Consider the following 11282-nt stretch of genomic DNA (forward strand, 5'->3'; position numbering starts at 1 on the left):
TCCACCACTCCGAAAGGACCACATCCGATGCCACATTGGTGTTCGTGTTAGGATTATAATTATAGTATAATTATGCACAAGCAGATATTACTATCCCAGGCTATATTAATAATCCAAAACCCTGCCCCTAAACAACGTTTCACAAATTATATTATTTCATCCTATCCCAACCAATATGAGAACATTTTGTGCTGATCCTAATCGTCCACTATTTGGAAACATTGCGAAGTGTACGGATCACAACCAACAGTGGTGCCGATGGACACTGTCCACGCAAGAACAATTTAATGAAATTAGCAACATCCAACCAGCAACATCACCCGAAATGTTGATCGTATTACAATGGCAGAAATTAATCGATCCATGTATTTGCGTGCAATTCCTGCGGTCGTCAATTACTTGCCAACACCGGAGACTGAAGTCCGGCCGGCCGGGCAAACATATCTTCTCTTTCGTTCGCTCGAACGTACCCCGCCGGATGGACGCCTGTGAGCGAACTCGAAAGCGTTCGGGTTTTCAATCAGACACCGATAAATCCATTTATCTGCACACCGAGTGCGGATCTGGTGATCGAAACAGGTAGCCCCAACCTGGGAACCCGCAACAAAGGTATGGGTTTTGGGTTGGGTTTGGGTAATATAATCCTTGACCGGTGGAGCCCGAACATGGAAACCCTCCCATCAGCAGGAAATCGTTCGAACTCGAAGCTTAAGCGCGTACGGAATGGGAATTGTTTCAGGGTTAAGTGCAATGCGTTTCCATTAACGGCTAGCCGTACCCGGTGCCGGTGTACGGAAAAGACATGGCGTAAACCTTTCTAGCCATTTCCATTGTTCCCTCTTGGAAGATGTTCGCTACAAACGAACGTCTTTCTGCAAAACCGGTGTCTCTCGCGTACGGATCAACACTTCCAAGGAACTAATCTTATCTTGTTTCATTAATCGATAGCTCCTTTGTTTCGGTTGGGATAATTGCTACAAATTACATCTAGCACCTGGCATCGGAACAGAAACAACACCTTTGCAGCACTTCATTGGACACTTGTGATGATGGCTACGGGTAGACGTAAGCAAACTTCGAACGGAGCAAGGCATCGAGTTACGAAGCTATGTGAAATGAAAACAGCCTGAAACTCACCTTTGTTTAACATTATTCAGTAAGCATGAAACCAGATGATGCTAAGCGTGTGTATGTGTGTCTATCGACATGATGTGGTCGTTTTGCTTCAACAATTAAAGTTTTAAGTGTGTATCTACCTTCTATCTAGAGTAACGTCAAAAGGTATGTAATATATGACAAAATATGTAAGCAAAGTTTTAGTAACTTTTTGCGTATTTTTTGCATTTTAAATTAAATGAGAATAACAGACGAAGTTCCTCTTGCAATATACTTGAAATTTTGATTACTATAAAACTAATGCAGTAATTTCAAAAATGTATGCTACGTATATTTTCCATACATGTTGTCAACTGATTTAAAAATTCAAGTCTTTTTATTAAATTATAGTCTATTTAAATTCTATTCTATTTTATTTTCTAGTCGTGATAAGTGACTAAAATGCAATTTTAAATTATTTATAAAACGATAACCAAAAACAATTTGTCACAAAAATATGAGCAATAAAAGACAGAAAAATAAAGTATGTAGTAAGTATACTTAAATAAAGGTTTTAATAAGGAAAAAATCAATAAAAATGTCGGAAATATCTTCAACCCCATACTAGCTAGATCGTAAGAAAATAACATATTTCCTACGTTCGTTGTTCGACAGCTTTCCAACTACTTTTTACGATCAAATAAGATAAAAGTCATCATTGGCCGTGGTAAGACTATTCCTGACAAAAGCGTTAACGGTGATGTTCCTTCCCCGTTCAACTCGTAACTAAAAACCAGTCCAATGATCGTTATCGTTATCGAAAAAGGAAGCCAAGGTTTTGCCAGAATGTCGATTGGTGCGTTGAAGCCTGATTTACCGCCTGGAAGCCTCCAATATAAAGTCTTCCAAAGCACGAACCATAACGAGTAATGGAAAATCCTACAAAACAAAACCAACGGCCAAGGAAGGACATGCCATGTGCACGAGAAAAGAGATCAGGGGGAAATGTTTTCGATTTTTCACAACTTCCGATTCAGCGACACCAGCTGGAACAAGCGTTCAAAGCGTCCAGTTTGCACGGAACTACTAAAAAAATATAAAAGACAAGCACCACACCGAACTCGACCGAACCGGTTGACAACTTTATAAACATTAACATTTTACTGCGGTTGATGGTTAATTTTATGCGCGTCATATTTTCCCATTTACGATTGCGTCGATTTCGATTGGCGCGTGCTGGCTTGCACCGTATTGCGTATTCCTTTCAATTTGGTTCAACTGGAACCGACTGGTTCGGCTGGGTTTTGTAGTTCATGTTGCGCCAGTTGTTGACGTTCGTTTCCGGTCCAAATCGATAGACGAAGCCCATTCGAACACGATGGGCACTCCTTTGTCCCCCGATAGTGCCGGTAGCGCACCAAGGAACGCAGCTGCGTGGCACAATCATCTAGGGTCATTTTATGCCAACCTACCAACCGGAAGTGGCTTCCATAGGAACCAGTGATTACGTGTTTACAGAGCTAATTAGCAAACGAAATGCCAATCGCCTTGCTGGGGCGTTTCTAGTGTACCCCGAAATTGGACCAGATGAGAAGCTCCTTACCATCTGTCTTGTGGTTGAATGTGTCGATAGAGTGAAGCAGTGGCTGCAAAACTAAAAGGAAGATATGGGGGAAAGAGAGAGAGAGGCACTGAGTCACAAAAAAACGAAAAACCATCACTAGACGTTGACTCGAAAGCACAAGTAAGAAGGCTTTTATGAAGTCGTCGTGAACCATTCTGCCAGCGTTCAGCAGTGTAAACAATTAAAAGGAACCGTGTAATAGGATGCCATTTAATCGGTTCAAACATCAAGGATATTAGCAAGGACACGAAATGGGATGGAATCGTTAAACACTACAAAAACGCCCATGGAAACAAAGCCGTTAGAGAAATTGGCCAAAAACATGTCGCTACACGAATCCGGTAACGACTGCGTTTCGAAATAAACAACATTTGTACAGATGTTAGATACTTTTATTTTTATTTCATCACCCCTCCAAAGCTTTTGACACAGAAGCTTGTTAATTCCAATAGCTTGTTAATATCGGCGCACCGGTCAAAGACACTTGAAAGCAGTTGGATTAATATTATTTTTAATTCAACAATTATATTTCCACAGCAAATGATTCAACTGTGAAGTGTATTCTAGTTTCGATAGAAGAAGAGAAAAACAGTCCTTTGTTAAGATGAAAGCTGAGCATCCACTTGTTAGCGTTTATGCAAACGTACTCGAAGTGGTTCATTCGCCCATCGGCATGGCAGTCATAAATCTTTCGTGCTGCTTCCATTGCACAGAGTTCCATTCTTGTTCGTCCGGTTTGCAAAAAACAAAAAAAAAATGCACCGCATATGCTGATCCAAGAGCCTTTTTGTTTTTTTTTGCTTGCCATTCCATCACTCAGCACGCTTCACAAATTTCCCATCACAAGGATGTTGTTCCATCCAGCATGGTTTTTTGGGGCAGCGGTTAAGCTGATAAATTCAATTACCATGCTCACATACCCTCGCGGGCACACGGCCACACACCTCCCGAGCAAGAAGGTGTTAAATCTGCCTTCCAGCGTTGCATACTGACTACAAATCAGGGACAAGATGGAGGCAAAACCAAAACAAAAAAATCCCGTCTTTTCTTCCGCTCTAAAACAATCAACATTCAACCGCTTCTGATGCTGCTGCCACGTGTCTTGCTCACTTTTTGGCCAACCATCTTTTGGGTGCAGTGCTGTGAATTCTTGTTCGGTTGTGGTCCGCTCTAGGGCGTACGGTTTCCTGCTGTTGGTACTAACCATCGTGCCACCATGCTGTAAGAATGGTGCTGCCTGTCTTGTAATGCCAATCCGTAGTCAAGTGTAGTTCGTGAAGGTGAAGATTTTGGTAGCATACAGCACAATACCGTGATCCTTTCCGGTGAGGATCTTCACAGGTAAACCGCTCTGTGTGTGCTGTAGATTTTTTTTTTGGAGCTATAACCAACCATACAGTGAAAAGCAAAAACCAAAACCGAATCCCCCTTACATGAAACACGTTCGTTCACAAGATGACAAAACAATGACCTTTAGCAGTAAAAGCCGAACAGCATACACGACAGCCGCAGCGGTGGTGGAATGTTCTGCATAAATTGTCTGGAGAAGATATTTTTCCTTCCGATAACGAAGTGAAGATTGACGTTCAAATTTCTTGTCTGCTCGTACGGCTAGTCCCTGAATAAAGCTATTTGTTTGTCGGCGTATCGAGGGAAGGGATTGGTTGTATGAAACTCCATCGTTCCGTACTGTAGTACAGAAAGCATTGTCATTCATTTTGTGAAGCATGCTTTTTACCCATTGTCTATGTGTGTGTATGTGCCCTATTAGTAGTGCTTGCTTTTCAACAAATCCTTCTTCAGCACTAGTTTGTATAGTGGAAAAGGGGAAATGAAGAAGAAGAAAAAAAGACGCACAAAACGAAAACGGAAAAAGGATTTTAGACGTTATTCTTTCACTAAAACAAAACCCCACTCCGACGAAGGTTTCCAATGTCAACAAAATGCCACCCGAAACGCTAGACGAAAAGTGTTCTCTCCCGTCCCGGCTAAGATGTTTGCTTTGTCAATCGATTCGCCTGTTTTAAGAAATGTGATTGAGGACTTCATCGGACTATCCTGGCGATGCCATCGATACGAACAATTCGGGCAACAAGGGGGTAAAACAATATTCCAAGTAGATAAGAGCACCGAAGGCGTTTGTTATCGTGGAGACAACAAAAAAAAACGAGGAAGATGAATAAAAAATACACAATGTTGACAAATCAGTCTTTTCATAGATGCAATTTAAGAATCGTAGACAAAAAAAAAAGGAAGTCTCGCAGAAGAACAATGTGCGCTACTCTGGTAATCTGTTCCAACAGAAAATAGTAGCCACTTTTCAGTGTTCTCAACTAGACCCAGCGTCTAAATGGAGGATTATCTTTTTCCATTCAACTCCTCTCATAAGACCCTGTTTTTCCAATGAAATGTATCACAATTACAAGCATCCGAAAATGCATTTTGCAAGCCGTTCCAGCTGTTTTGCAATTAAATTAAAGTAAAATTTATTACAAAGTATTTCCTCTGCGTCGCAACGAAATACGAGATGCAGCAGAACAAAAGGGATCTTTCTGTCTTTTTTTTTTTACTTTCGTTCACAGGTATAGTGCAACTATCTATAAAATCGGTACTAGCAACATTTCTGTCCATGCTTGCATTCTTTATTCTGTTGGCTGTATGAAATGTTCAGATTGTTTCGGTTTTGTGTATTTTTTTCTATTTTTTCGCTCTCTGTCCCATTGCAAAAACGTCTTCCCAACTGTACCGTCGTCTTCAAACTCTCCGGAAGGGAAAGCAGCACACACACAAAAACAACAATCTCACCCTCACCCGTTCAGCAGTGGCGGGCGATGAAATGCAGAGCCAGAAAATAAAGTACAAACATTACGATCCCAAACGAACCGATCCCGTACCTCGCTCAGATCCGTACGTATGCCCTTGCTCCGATCGTTTTGACACCATTCTGAACCAATGGGCCATTTTGAGAGCCCTGAGGAACTACTTCTACTGGGGGTTTTTTGCCATCTGCTTCTAACGCGTAGGAAGGTGAAAAACTTCATCTACTTCAAGTGACCATCGCTGGACAATATCTGAGAGTTGGTTCGGATTTCCTCGCTTCCTTTGCTTCCTTCCTTCCGTTTTCACGCAGGGGAACCCGTTGGTTCCGGTTCCGGGATTTATGCTACCAAGGAAGGTTAGGAAGTGAAGGTATTGTGTAGCAAAAATACTATACACACACACAGAGGGTGATGGGAAGTTTGGTTTAGCGATCAAGTATTCCCCTTTCCGCAGTATTCTAAGAGGTTGAGTAAGGAAATGCACCAACATACCGAAGTAGCTGAAGCACTGTCCACCATTTCTCGGACGACGAGTGTGTCTGCTCCCACCGTAAAGGTTTTCCCTGCACGGTGTGAAGACCCTTTTTGCCTGGTGAATGCGCCGGAAAGGAATCAAAAGAAAGCTCGTAAAGTGAGTGGGAAACAATGAGATGAAAATAATAGAAATAAATCAAGCCCGAAGAATGGCCGGCATGGTACGAAAGGTATTTTCTCTTCATTTTTTTGCTGTTGCTGTTATCTCATATTGGCATCCGTTTAGTTTTGCTACGTTCCTGCTTGCTGTGCGACATAGTGGTTGCAAACGTTTTTTTTACACCTTTATGGAAGGAAATGCATGGAAAACAATCAATGTATGTTATCGCTTTGCGATCCCAGCAGAGATCGGTTTTAGTTTTTTTTTGTTTGATTTGAAATATTCATTCGTATATATTGATGCTTGGCGGTAGCCAATGAATTACTTATAACAAAACGAACAAATGGCATCAATGGAAGAACAAATCCATCACACGAACCCTAATGATAACAAATCTCTTCATGCCATGCACCATCTGTAAAACAATATCCCGTTCCATTTAATCGTTGCCCGAACCGATGGTAACCAAGCGCGACTTGTTTCGTATTTTGAATTGCAATATTAATGGAACGGTCATTGTATTGTTGCTTTCGTGCATGAGTTCGTTAAGCCCCCTAAAAACCAATCGCTTGGACGTGCATCAGTGCGACTTAGTGTGTCCCATGCCCATGCAGTAAAGCCAATCGAACCAAATTGATGCACTGGCCAGAGAAGTAACCCAGAGGACAATCTTGATAAGGGTTTGTGTGTTTAAAAAAATAAGAAAAAATTTGATACGTTTAGGTGCCTTTCTTACTCATCTTGAAGAAAACGCCTAAAAGTATGCAACTCGCAAAACAAACCTACCTTAATACGTATGTTCGGGCAGAGTGTTACCCTGCTGGACAATCTGTCACCTGGGAATCAAACACAAGCAGCAACAATCAACACGAAAAAAGGGATTTTCGAGTGAGAAAGGGTCCCGTCCTGCCTGTGTCGAAGAATAAATAATACTTTTATTGCAGTGCCGTACCGGCACGGTGAAACACCTTGCGCCTACCGTCGAAACCCATCCACCTTCGTCGATTTCTATCTAGTTGCTCATCTATTGCTACAGTGTTCTACATATTGTCGGCACTTGCCACCCGGTCCAGGTTGCGGCAAGCCGGAGACATCGGACAAAGACTGGCACGAAATCACTGCCACCTTCCCTTGGCCAGGTGTGAAAAAGATATTGAATTATTCATGTGTTTCCCTTCGGCTCGCTTTTATTATCGTACATCTCGAAGCAGGGTTCCTAGGTATTTCCCATTGCCACTTACCTACCCGGCCGTCCCCCCTTTCCTTCGACGATCGCCCACCATCCCGACACACGCTCTCGAGGTACTATCGGTCATTTTGCTCGGTTCGTTACTTCCGTTGAAAGTTCAGCACGCCTAATCTGGGCCGACAAACTGACCATCAACACAAGGTGCATAGAATAGGAACACACTCATAAAGCTTACCGTTTCTACACGCACCAAGCGCTACGCCACCTGCTTCCCCTGTGCTGGCTTTGCGAAAAGTTGTCCCCAACGAATGCGAGCTAAATACATAAAACACCTCATGCATTGAACAGCAGCGGATTTCATGGCACCGGAGGGAATAGTTTTTTTTCCCCTACTTTTTCCCCATCCCATGAACGGCAGCAGATCATTGACTCGTTTTGCTTGGTCAGGTGGCTACCAACCGATGTCCTTTTCACGGAGCGGAGTTGAAACGAACAACGAATTTGATTTACTTATCGCGCGCAATTCTCAGCTATTATTATTAGCCATTTTTATTTATTCGTTTCTCTTTGTTCGATTGGCTTTTATTCATGTTTCGTATCTAGATTCGCGTGTTATGGCACCCGGGGCTAAAACATCTTACCATTTGGTTCGCTTTCCTTCGCCAACGTTGAAAGTTCTCCTTACAGCACACGTTTATGTTGACGACACGCCACCCACGTGTCTGATGTTCGATTCGTCCATTTTTGGTAGAAGCATTCCCGCACGTGAATAGTATTTGATCGATAAGCGAGAAACCCTTTGTCAAAGGGGTAGCAGCGTGCAAGAAATCGATCTCGGGAAATGTATTTTCTCCACTCGCCAAACACAAAAAATAGAGAAACCTTTCCAAGTGTTTCCAAGAAACACTAATTCTGTTCGTTTTTTTTTTCTTCTCTTCTCTGATTTCGTTTTGATTTGCGAACGAACATTCCGGGCGTCTTCTTTAGGAGTGGATGAATGGTTACGAACAAAAAAAAAACAAGTAATCAACCACCGGCTGGTCCAGTTGCTTTTTCGATGGAAATTGCTGTGATGATAAACCCCCTTGCCAGATGTGCGAAGCCATGGCATGGAACGAATGAAACTCGTTCTAAATAGAGTGGAGAGAGAAAAAAAATCGTCACACTTATACAAAATGCAAATCAAGCCACGTTCGCGAATCGCTTCGCACGCGTCTAGATTCCAGTTCCAGTAGATCCGGTTCGAACCATCGAACCATCCATGAGTTCACACACCACCATCATCATCGCCACTGAAATCCATTACCTTCCGGTGGAACATAGATTCCGATCTTCGCTTCACGCCCTTTTCTCATTAGGAAGTTGATGCTTACCACATCCGGCAAGCGTTTTTCATCCCGCCTTCCCAGGTAACAGCACAGCGACAGAAGCATTAAGAAAACTGTCCAATAAATGTGTATCTTACCCCCGGCCGGTGACTTCCAACGTTGGAGATGCTTCTCCGTGCTTCGTGGTTGCCTAAGGGAATGGATTGTAGCACCGTGGAAAACATTCCCCGTGGCAAATAGTCGATGTGCAATCGGACGATAAGCGGTGCAACACCGCAAATCGCTCCTAGGATGCTTCGGTGGTGGATGGCTTTTGGGGTAGCATTCCACTTGCACTTTGTTGCTCAAACCGAGTTTCATGCCACACTGCCCCCTGGCTCTAAAACTGCAGGTATGCGAGACAATTCGTTTTTCGTCCGAATGGTAACTCGTCAGCCGGTTTCGGTAATGGTAGCGTACCGGGAGGGGGGGAATGTAGCAAAATCGGTTACACTTGAGAGATCAGAGCTGTGGCGTCTTGGTGTTTCGTGCTGATGCTTTGTTTGGTAGTTTGCTGAAGGAAGATAAGCACCGAGAGTACAATAGAACTGTGGCAAAGGAATTAGAAGTACATTCAGTGACTTGTTACAATAAGCCAAAACCAATATTTGAACGATGGAATGCATTTCGTTTGCTTGTCAGTAAAATTCTAAGAAAAGCTCTTTGTTTCATAACTATTAATTAAACGTGCATCCTTGTGTCTTTATCACTCGCCCGAAGCGTTTGATAAACAGTGGACTTGTGAAAACATTTATCTTTAATACCATCACTTTTTTTTGCTTATCTAAACAAAACGCTTTACTCATCTACTTCAACATACAACTAACACTATTGAATGGAGCATGGGGGTTTTCTTTTTCCTACTCGGAACCCTTTTTCTCATAAACACCCATTGTCATATGCCATTTTTTATTGAGTCATCCTGCCCTGTAACACTTCTTGCTGGAATGCGTCATCAGCATTTTTCCACGCGCTACGTTCTACGTCGTCTACCATCATGGCATCTCACAATAATATTAAACTTCAACCTCAACCTTCACCGAGTAAGGGAAGTGAAAGGGTAAGCAAGAGCGCGTTACGAGGTACGAAGGTTTTCCATATTAAAATGTAGCGGATGCCATTTTTCTACTTGTTCCGGCAATATATTTATGAGCGTAGCATATGAAAAGGTTGACTACGGTTGTACAATGTTTGCTATCAGTTTTTTTTTTATTTGCAACTTCACTGCAACTTCTGGATTAATTTATTTTTCATTTGAAGAGTACAAGAACACCAAAAAATAACTTTTATATACTTAAATTATTCATTTCATTTATTCAATTAAAAAAACGAATTCGAAAAAGTAACATCCTCTTGCATGTGTCATATTTCTGCTTTGGAAAATTAAAATGTGATGTTAAAAATAAAAAAATACTAGCGTTTTTTGTATAAACCACAACGAATTGCTCGAAAGTGTATACTAGTGACATGGATTTCAATGTTGTTTCTGTAATTTTCTATAGTTAAACTACCCCACCTAACGAACCTTCATTTGAAGCGGTTTTGCAGGAGTGCATTGTTAAACCCTTGTCAAAAATAAACCATGTACATTTCCGCCTCATCTTTTCTCCTGCCGACACCCACACAAATACAGTTGTCGATCAAATGATGAAACAAAATTTGCCACATTGCACACCAGTGTCCTGAGAGCGTAAAAAACACTTCTTTTTGTCTTAAAATTCTTTTTCTACAGTATATGGCGTGTATTGTTCTTTACTCGGTTTTGTTTGCTTATTTTGCACTAACCTCCGCAGCAGAACGGAACCGAAATCATAATAAAATTCCAAACCATAACCAACTCTAAAAATAAAAAAAGGAAGCAAAAAAAAAAACAAAACAACACAACAAGCAGGGATTAGCTGGATCATTTGAAAAATGTTTTATTTCTACCGACGGCTTGCCTCGTCTCGTGCTATCACACTTTATCATATTGGTTTGATCTGAAGGGTGGGAGTGGATGTGCCGGGGGTTTTCTCATTTTTGCTACCATTTTATCAAACAACAGGACAACTTGCCTTCAACGCGAGTGACCATGGCGTAAAGGGGGGAGTAGCCCAAAAAAAAAACTTCATACACCCGTACGCGAAACAAAATCTCAAGCACGAGGCGTATTCATTTGCCCCGAGGACCGTTCTCAGCGGATTAATTTGTTTTTCGGGGCTGGCAAATGGGCAACCATCGCAACAACAAGAAAAAAAAACGGCCACAGACACGCATACAACCTGACAGGCTTGTGCTGTTGGTAGCGGACACCGGTTACCCGACCATGCCCAGGCACAACATTGGGAACAATAACAGATTGTACTAACCGGGAGTGCAAGAGCCGACACGTGGTCAAGGTTGTGCGAAAAAACCCGTGCTGGATAAATCGCCTCAGTCCATACAACAGCCATAAAAACGGTCCGATTACTGAAAGGTTCCGGCATTTGGCGCAAAACTCTAAACCACAGCGCACGATGCACTGTTGCCGGCGATAAGATTGGACCGGTGTTTCCCGCCAAACCCGGGCAAACTG

Source organism: Anopheles funestus, chromosome 2RL (genome assembly GCF_943734845.2).
Source record: "Anopheles funestus chromosome 2RL, idAnoFuneDA-416_04, whole genome shotgun sequence".
In the NCBI taxonomy this organism is placed as follows: domain Eukaryota; kingdom Metazoa; phylum Arthropoda; class Insecta; order Diptera; family Culicidae; genus Anopheles; species Anopheles funestus.